Source organism: Sciurus carolinensis, chromosome 2 (genome assembly GCF_902686445.1).
Source record: "Sciurus carolinensis chromosome 2, mSciCar1.2, whole genome shotgun sequence".
Classification (NCBI taxonomy): Eukaryota; Metazoa; Chordata; class Mammalia; order Rodentia; family Sciuridae; genus Sciurus; species Sciurus carolinensis.
The window spans coordinates 12,853,304-12,862,889 of NC_062214.1; the positions used below are offsets into that span (position 1 = coordinate 12,853,304).

At 59.1% G+C, this 9,586-nt stretch overlaps 1 protein-coding gene across 1 annotated transcript in view; it reads right to left on the reverse strand.

Moving 5' to 3' along the window:
- Eya2 (EYA transcriptional coactivator and phosphatase 2) overlaps positions 1 to 1,501 on the reverse strand; it is a 160,877-nt gene extending 159,376 nt beyond the window's left edge. The window contains exon 1 of the mRNA XM_047541636.1: positions 802 to 1,501. The gene's annotated coding sequence lies outside the window, so the exon portion shown is untranslated. The remainder of the gene's footprint in view (positions 1 to 801) is intronic.
- Positions 1,502 to 9,586: the final 8,085 nt, after the last annotated feature.

Sequence of the window (9,586 nt, forward strand, 5' to 3'; positions counted from 1 at the left end):
ACAGCACCGGAGAGAGGCCCAGACTTGCGGGTCCATGTGGAGGACGCCAGGGAAGGGCTTCCGTGGGAGAGCTGGGCACTGTCCTCAGCAGACATGCACTCGGGCCACCTGGGGTATCTAGCGACGGTGGCCCAGGTGGGTCAGCAGGGTGCAGGCCTTAGATGAGCACCTAGTGCATCTCTTGGCCTCCAGCTGCGGCCCCAGGACAGCAGACGCCAGGGCTCAGGGAGACGAGGAAGGCAGGCGGAGGCGGGGCCCCTTCACGGGCCCCTTCACTTTATTTCAGAGGAATTTCTCCACCGCTCCGCCGCAGACAGCCCACGTGCCCGGGTCACATGACCACGCCCAGCCCGGCGCCACAAAGGCCTAGTCTATCCCGGGGGCCGGGATGTGGCCAGCAGGCAGGAGCAGGGCTCTGTGGGCCTGGAAGGAGGGGCGGTGGCTGGGCCACCCTGGCCTGTCCTGAGGCGTCCAGTGCACCAGGCCACGCCCATCGCCCAGATGTGTGAGAGGGTGGCCGTCCAGGAGCCCGCCGTCCTGGCTGGTGGAGCAGGGCTCGGCCCCAGCAGCTGCACCCAGGCTTCAAGGGACCCGGCTCATTAGTCCCTCACTCCACCCTCGGGTGACACCAGCATCCTACCCGGTGTCCCCTAAGAGCAGCAGGCCCCCTGCCACCTCGGGGTCAGTATTACTGCTCCTCTGTCCTTGCTCTGTGCCCTCCCCCACCTTTATGCATTTTCTGAATAAGTGTCACTGCCTCGGGAAGCCGTCCCCAGCCCACCACGCCAGCGCCACGCTCACCTCCTGGATTGTCCACTGCACCCCGAAGCTGCCCCTCCGGTCACCAGGGCCACCGGAGTCAGTAGCTGTGTATTTAATTATGTCCCTTTAGAATCCACGCAGCAACCCGAGTCACTGGCGGCTTGGACTGTGGCTGTCCACCCTGAGATGTGGCCAGAGCTGTCCGAGCGCAGAGCCCGGGACCAACAGGAAAGCAAGGCGCTCGTGATGCGAGAAGAGCACCTGCTTCTAATCCGACGTCTTGAGTTTTGGTAGCTTGTGTTGACACGCGGTGTTCAAGCGTTTCTTTCTATATTCTCAGCGTGGCGTGCGCCTTGCCCTCGTGAGGCCTGTCCGCCTTCCTGGACGGCGCGGCCTGAGGAGGCAGGTTATTAACTGGAGTGTCCGGCTCTCTTCCTTGTGCCCCGAACGGCCTGGCGCAGAATGAATGAAATCAATCAATAAAACCGGGAAGACCCGCGGGGCTGCCTCGGTGGTGTCCCTGTTGTCACCAACGCACGGCGCTTTGAAGTTCTCCAAAGAACCTTCCGCGCTCTGGCCAGGAGCTGCCGCTCACTCGCCTAATCCCAGGCGGCGCGGGCCCAGCTTGCAGATGGTGGTTCCGCACTTGCCGCGGCGCCTGCCCTGCTGAGCGCCTTGCGCCCCAACAGAGAGGAACGTGGGCCGCAGCCGGAGCCAGAACTTCCGGCAAAAGTCAGCAGACGGCGGCCTGGGAAGTCCGTCAACCTTGACTGGACAAACACGTTCTGGAAAGGGCCGCTCGCGCTGGTGGGGCCCCGCCTGGAGGACGGGAGCCAAGGCGACGCGGTCGTGCCAAGCTCAGAGCGTCTGGGAGACCCAGCAAGCCCGGGCCTGAACCAGCCAGGTGGGTCACCTGTCTCCGTCCCAGGCCAAGGAAAACAGTCCTCCACGGTGGGAAGGAGGCACGTCAGGCCAGACCGGCAGTCGGAGGTGTGGGGCGCAGGCCCTGCAAGGCCACCTGGGACTGTGACTTGTTTCCAGCCTCTTGGAGGTGGCCTCCAGCTGAGGCCGTGGTGGGCTGTCCTCGGCAGCGCCCAGGGACTCTGAAGACTCCCAGCTCAAATTTGGGCACACAGCTGGGGATCCGCTGTGAGGGGAAAGGATTCAGGACTTGAGGGGCAGAGAGAAGGCAAACTGTGTCTCGGCCGCTGACGCTGAGCTTCAGCTCCTCAGGCGCCCATCGGCCGCAGCCTCGGGGAGCGGACCCTGTTGGGCCTGCGCGGTTGGAAAGCGGTCCTCACTGCAGGCAGGCTGGGTCCCCACACTGGACACAGAGCGCCCGGCGAGGAGACCAGCACCCGGGCACCCTCCAGCTGACCGGGAGCAAGTGCCGGGGGAATTTGAACCCCGGGCGTTCTGCTGCTCTGCTCAAAATGAGCTGCTTCTAGCCTGGCCCTGTCCCCACTTGCCAAAGCCAGGGGGGAAGGGCGGCAGGGCCTGACTCACCCCCTCCCCGGCCACTCCCTGCTCCGAGCCTGCTGCTCGCCAAGCGCATGATCCACGACTCCTCGCACCCAGGCTCGGCCCTCCACCATCCCAGGATTTGCACCCAGGTAGTGGGCCCCCACATAACCGCCACAGACGCAGCAGGACCCGGACCCTGAGCTGCACCACCCGGCTGGAGGGCCGGCTCTGCGACCCGATGACAGCTGTGGCCGGGGGCAGGTAACTTATCCTTTCTGGGCCTCAGTTTCCTCATCTGAAAAACGGGGATGATAATGACCCCTACCAATGGGATTGGTGGGAAGGTTTTTAAACAAGGTAACGCTCCAAAGTGTTTGGCAGACTGTCTGGCAAGAGTCCCTTGCCCGCCAGCCACGCTGCGATGCCCGGCCTCCGGCGAGGTGAAGGTGGAGGTCAGGCTCCCTGGGGAGGGTGGCAGGCAGAACCTTCTGTCCCTGCCCTGCTTCCACGAACACGCCTCCCTTCCGTGGCTGTGGCTGCGTGCAGCTCTCTGCTGCCAGCTGCGGGGGTCTCTCTGCTGCTTCCCAAGGACTCCAACAGCCTCCAGAGGCACCTCCCAGCCTCCGCTGCCCGCCTCCCCCAGATCCTCCTCCAGGCCCCTGGAGCGAGTTTTAAACGTGCATCTGACCTCGCTGTGCCCCCTCTAAAACTTCTTTAATGGCTCCCCACTGCCCTTGGGCTAAATTCCAAACTTTCACAGGGACTGAACACAGTGGCTTTCAAACTCTTTGACCCAGACTCGCAGCTAGAAAGCCCCGCACAATGCAGCACTGTGTAGCCCTTTATCAAACTCGAATAAAAGTCTCAAAACACTGTGCTGACCTCCTGCGCCACCCGGGCCGGCACTTTCTGTTCTACCCTTGCCACCACCTCCCTTGCGGGCTGTGACCCCTCGAAGAGACCTCATGGCCCGCTGTCTGCTGAGTCTGCGTCAAGAGCCTGGAGCCCGGGCGGCAGCCCCTCGAGGGAATCTCTCCCCGCTGCTCCTGGCAGCGCGAGCTCTGCTGAGGCCCTGGTACCTATCCTCCCCTACCACTGGGCCTTTGCACTGCAATTCCTTTGGCCCAGAGCATTTTCCTCCTTGCCATCTGGCCTCAGGCAGGCCACCTGCCCACCGCTCACCCTCTGAGCAGGACCCGGTCATCACCCCACGCTCCTCAGCCTCTCTGAACGTCTGAACCCCTTTGGGACTTAATAAAACGATGCCGGGGGCCCTCTGCAGACCAACTGAGTCAGAGGCCTCGGAGCACGAGACTTAAACAACAGCATGGAGAAGCCCCACGAGAACGGAGCGCTTGGGTCCGCTTGGCGTCTTCCCGGCCCCAGCGCTGACCCCACTGCCGCCTCCGCCTCTGCCGTTCCGTGTCCTGCTGCTGCCGGGAGCACCGGCCGCTCACGAGTTTGCAGGGAGTCGTTTCTCGGGCTCTGAAAGGGGCCCCTCTGGCTGCACAGAGCAGACCAGGCGTGGTCCCCGACTCATGACCACATGTCCACTTTGACCCAGGTCCAACCCCAGCGGCTCCGCTTGCCAGGTGTGTCCCTGGGTCACAGTGACATGTGGAACCCCCGCCTTGAGCCCGGTTCTGGAGCGGGGATGACCAGGAGGACCGAGGATCAGGCGGGAGAGGGAGCGCCGTCTCTGACGCGTCCACACGCCAGAGCGGGAGGGGCGAAGTCACACGTGTGTGTGTGTGTGTGTGTGTGCGTGTGCGTGTGCGCGCTGGGGGTCCGAGTGGCAGAGAGAAGCAGGACAAGCTGAGGACTGAGCAAGGCGAAGCTCAGGTCCCGTGGAGGGACAGCACCTGGCTGTCACAGCTAGGGCAGTGACGGCGCAGTGACGGTGACGTGGTGGTGACCCCCCACCCCCACCCAGCACAGAGGACATCTGGAAATGCCTGGAGCCTTCTGGTTGGGGCAGTTCTGGAAGGCAGAGGCCAGGGATGCCGTCAACCAGCCCTACAGTGCGCAGACCAGCCCCTGCTCCGAAGGTCATTCAGCCACGAGTCCCCGTAGTGCGGGGCCGAGACCCCGAGCTGGAGGAAGCCGCCTCTCAAGTGACAGGTATCAGTGCCAAGGCAGCCGGGCAGCCTCGCCCGGGCTTCTGGTCCATTCCACATTCCTTCCTATTTCCTGAGCACGTACTACAGGCTGGGTGGTGAGGAGAGTCCCCTGGGGGAAAGTCACCGCTCGTTTGTTTAATGTTACTGTCTTCACATCAGCCACGAGAGAAAAATTACACAATATGTTCCTTGTTTTTTCAAAATTGTAGAAAACGATCAGATTCATCAAAGATCACAGAACTTTCTTGCAACCAGGCACATTTCCTCTCCCTGCCTAAGGCATCCCCAGCCCGGCAGGGAGCTGACTAGAAATGATGGTGATTTCAAGGCTTCGCTGGGCTTTTTGAGTTTTCTCACTTTTCTGTTTTTTTGTCCAGTCCACCACCGGGCCTTGGCACGTGCTGCTCTGCTCAGTTACTCTTCCCTGCCTCCTCCTCACATCACTGCTCGTCATCTTCAAGTGCCTGCTCAAGCATCTCCTTCTCCATGGCCCTCCCCCACCCGTCACCCTGTCCTTGGTCCCTGTTCATCGTTGCCCCCCACGTCCCAAATGTCAAGTTCATCCTCCCATTCAGAATAATGCTTGGCACACGGTGTGAGTTCGATACGAGTTTGTGGAAGGAAGGGAGCAGGAGGAAGGAAAGAGAGCGAGGAAGAAAAATTAGAGCAGGTGGCTTCGGGACCGTCCGGGAGAGGAGCGGCTCCCACCCAACCGCTGCTTCCCTCTAAGCCCCCTCCTGCTCTGACTTGTGGTCTGTGGACAAAAGTGCCTAGCGATCAGGCGGCCGCTCCCTGCGAGGGACACGTTGACATTATCCTATGCTGCATCTCTCCAGAAACACCACGCTGATCCGTGCTAAGTACCACGTGCTAAACCATCGTCCCCAGCCCGACGGACGCGCCACAGACGCGAACATCAGCAACGACATGAGCAGAGGCTCCTTCCTCCAAGCAACTCGAGAGGCCCTCGTGTGTCCCCAGACGCCAGGGGACGCCCACAGCCACCGTCCCCTTTGGAACGAGTGCTGGGCCGGGGCACGGTGGCAGGACACTGCAGCTGGGCATGGTGGCCAGCGTGGGTCTGGGTGCGTGGAGAGCCACGTCTGAGCCACCGGCCAGTCCTGGAGATGGATGGGCTGAAGCCAGCGGTGAGCCCCCAGCGGGGGTGGGGCAGAGGGAGGCCGCCTCCCGCTCTGTTCATAACGCAGCTGCACAAAGTAGGTGCTCAGCAAAGCCTGTCGAAAGACTGCGTGGGGGCGGGGAAATGGACGGACCTGGAAATTCACCGCGTGGTTCTGCGGGCTTCTGAGCCCAGCTGCGGCCGCGCTCAGTTAAACCCAGGGAGCCTGGGCGGCCTCCACGGCGGCCTCCACGGCTCTGCATGGCCTGCCCCTGGCCTCCTGGCTGCCCCTCCAGCCGCAGCCCAGGCAAGTGTGCGCCTGCCCCTCGTCCCTGTCCCCAGGGCGCTCCTCCTCTTCAGACCTCCCCACGGCTCCCTCATCTCCCTCCACGAGCGCACGTCTGGGCAACCACCCTGTCATCCCACCTGGAAGAGGAGCCCCATCAGCCCGATCCCCAGCCCCGCCTCCGTCCCCACAGTGTGCCCACGTCCCCGGCACCTGAGACGTCCCCTGGGTTAACGATTTCTTGCCGATCTCTCCTCTAGACTAAGAGCCACAAAGAAGTTGACTTCCAGCAACTAGCTGTGCCTGGCAAATAATAAGCCCGGATAAATATTTAAGAGGAGAGAAGAAGGGAGGGAGGGGAACTAAGAACATTCGGGAGGCAGCAAAAGAGGACTCTCCAGAGAGGCTAGCTGCTTTGACCCTTCCTCCAGGTGACCCCAGCCTCCCTGTTGTACAGATGACGAGACAGAAGTTCCAGGAGTCACAGCAGGCCCTCTTCCTGCTGGATCCCACACTCTGACCCACTCCTCTCGCTCACCTGGACCATGGGTCAGCACCCACAGGTCCTGAGAGAAGTGACCCGTCCAGGACCCCAGAGATAGTGGACAGGCAGGGACGAGCGGCAGAGTCCTCCGACCCAAGGCACCTGGCCCCCGGTGGCTCCTCAGAGTGCAGCCCCCTTGCCGTCTGGGGCATTTGTGAGAATGTCTCTCTGATCCCGAGTGACCAGAGTTCCCAGACTGTGACCCAGTGACCCAGGCCGTGGATCGCAACTGGTGGCAGCAGAGAGCAGGAAGGGGCAGCGGGGGCAGCGGGTGACCTGGGGAGTTATCACGGGTGGCGGCAGAGACACCGGCAGACGGCAGGGAGGGTCAGAGGCACACCACGCCTGGCCCAGGGCAGCTGCCGCGCCTCCCGTCTCCAGGCTGGTTGGCGGCAGGACACCCTCTGCAGCGGTGGCACCTGTTAGAATCCTCACGGTCAGACAGGGTGCCCTGTGCCACGCAGCATGGTGGTCGCGCCCTGCTCAAATCCCATCTGTGCAAACCAGCCCGGCCCGCGGCCCGGGAGTGCGATTCTTTGCCCAGGGCTCTCTGCATGTGGGGCATAACTACCCCGCTCCCTCGCCTGGGGAGGGAGCACCCAGGACGAATGCCAGGCCTCCCAACGCACAGGAAGCTGAGGACTCTGGGAAAGCCGGGAAGCCAGCCAGAACCTCTCCAGACGGCCCTCGGTGGCAGAATCAGCCAGGCTCAGCTAGTTTCACCGCGAAGCCCGCTTCCTGCCTTCCTCGGGGGCGACCTGCGTGCCTGGGTGCAGCCCGTCCAGAACCTAGCTGCAAGGGAGTCTGGGAGACGGCACTGCTAAGCTTCCAGCCTCCCGGGCAGGAGGCCGAGAAGATGGAGCTGGAGCAGGAGGCTGCGGAGGCAGGTGTCACGTCCTTCACGCGCTCCGGCGCCCCAGCCAAAGGGCGATTAAAATAAGCTGGGCGACGGCTCTTTCAGGAGCTGGGTGCTCATTCTGGGCCTCCTCCTCGCATCTGGGCTACAGAACTGACCAGAACTGACTGCCCGCCCCACCACCCGACCCTGCACAAACCACGCAGCCCCTGGGGTCCCGCTTTCCTTGTGTGTCACATGCACATAATAATGGGCCTACTTCATAGGGTGGGTGCGGACATGGAGCTCAGGTGAACAGGTGAGGCCCTGGCCCAACATTATGCAGTGAGCCCGTGGCACAGCCAGGTTGCCACCAAGCCACCTGCTTTCACACAGCCTCCATCCAACACACACACACTCCTTAAAATGGGAGTCAACTTAACACCTAAACAAAATTATCAAGCCTGTAAGCCTATCTGAGCAGCCTATGCATTCAGTAAATATTTACTGAGCACCTACTGTGTGCCTGAGAGGATGTGGGGCCAGAGATACCCCCACCATCTACCTCCAGGTGGAGTCTGAGGATGACATCAGAAAAACGAGAATAAAATGAAATCAGGAGTCAGAAAGCAACTAGAATCTTTTCCATATCATCTGAGCCTGGATCTAGCTATACCTGAAGTCAACTCTAACCCCAGACTCTCAGTTCCTTGAGTCCATAAATTCCCTTTACTTGAACCAGTTCGAATTGGATTTTCCAATACTTATCACTGAAGGTCTTGATCGTGAGACAAAGTTTGGCCCAACTTAGTCTCAGACTTAGCAGGATCATTTCTAAGGCATTAATACCCCTCTGTTTCTTTGTCTCACCATTAATGTCAGATTTTTCCATAAAAAGATCTGGGCCATGATGTACAATATAGTGCATTTCCAAGCAACTCCTTATAACAGGACCTCAGCTGAAGTTTAAAGATGTGTATTTGAGGGGGCCCTGGAGGCCCTACCAGGAGGCGGTAGAGCCCTTGCCACCGAGTCAGACACCCCACTCCAGCCCCACCTTGACCAGCCGTGAGCACACAACACTACATGTCGCTCCAAACTGCCACATCCACACCTTTAAAATAATGTTAGTGTCCACCGCCTCCAATTTTTGAGAAAATTAAATGAGCATATACGTATCTGTAAAGCAGCTGACACAACGAACGGTGAACAAATGTGAATACAACAGACACGTCAAGAGCTGGTCTTCCAGGAGGTAGACGGCACCGCGCTGAAGGTGTGGCCATCTCAAACTTGAATGGAAAAACAGTTCTCTTTGAGAAATGAGCACATACTTGTGTCTCTAAGTCAAGAACTGACAGTTACTTTGGAAATAGGGTCAAAGTTTTAAGGATTAGGCAGTAGTGTGTACATAATGGACAGAGGGGCTTTTAGCAGGAAAAGGGTGAAGAGGATTCTCAAAGGCTTCTTTGAATAGTGTTTAGCAGCACTCAGTCTGCGCCGGGCATGGAGGGAAAGCCGGCAGCGCGAGGCGGCGCCCCGGGCAGCGAAGGCATCCGGGGCCTTCACACTGCACAGCCACACCCACCGGGGGTTAGTGAAATCTGTTTAGAATTTTTTTTTTAAATGAAGTAGACTGAGGCAGGGGGATGGCAAATTCAAGTCCAGCCTGGGCAACTTGTCTCAAAATAAAATACGAGGGGCTGGGGATGTAGCTCAGTGGTAGAGCACCGGCAAGGAGTACTGGGTTCAATCCCCAGCACCACCACCACAAAGGCAGGAAGGCAGGAAGGAAGGAAGAGAAAGGAAAAGAAAAAAGAAGAGGAAGAAATGGAGTAGGCCAGATTGACAATACAGAGCCCCTGGGGCAAACCCAGCCTGCTGCCTGCTTTATAGATAAAGCTTTATTGGCACACAGAGGTGCCCATTCATCTTCATGTAGTCTACAGCAGAGCTGAGTGGTTTTGACAGAGACCGTGCGTCCCACAAACTCTAATATGTTCACCATCTGGTCCTTTACAGAAGAAGTCAACCAACTCTCGGGACAGACTTATGATAGTTCATTGATGCTGTTCATGAAATATTTTGGATTGGCTGTCTGGGTCACAGTGGGTCTGTACTGCACCCAGTGTAGAGTATGGTCACGAGATTCACACTGATCCAAGAAGTGTCAAAGGAAATGACATGTATTCCTCTGGACAGGTGCTTGGAAAGCTAGTGTATGATGCCTTGCAGCTTCAGGGTCCCCAGATGACCCAGGAGGGACATGGAGCAGGAAAAAGAGGTAACTGTCTACTGTGTCAAGTCTCTCAAATTTGGGATTATTTGTTACCACAGCTTCGTCAAACTGATCCTGACTGATGTACATGGAAAACATGAGTGCTTGTCACATGTGGTAAGGGTGAGGGTTGTTTCTGGAAACTTCCAGTTATATAATGTGCTGTTGTGGGGCATG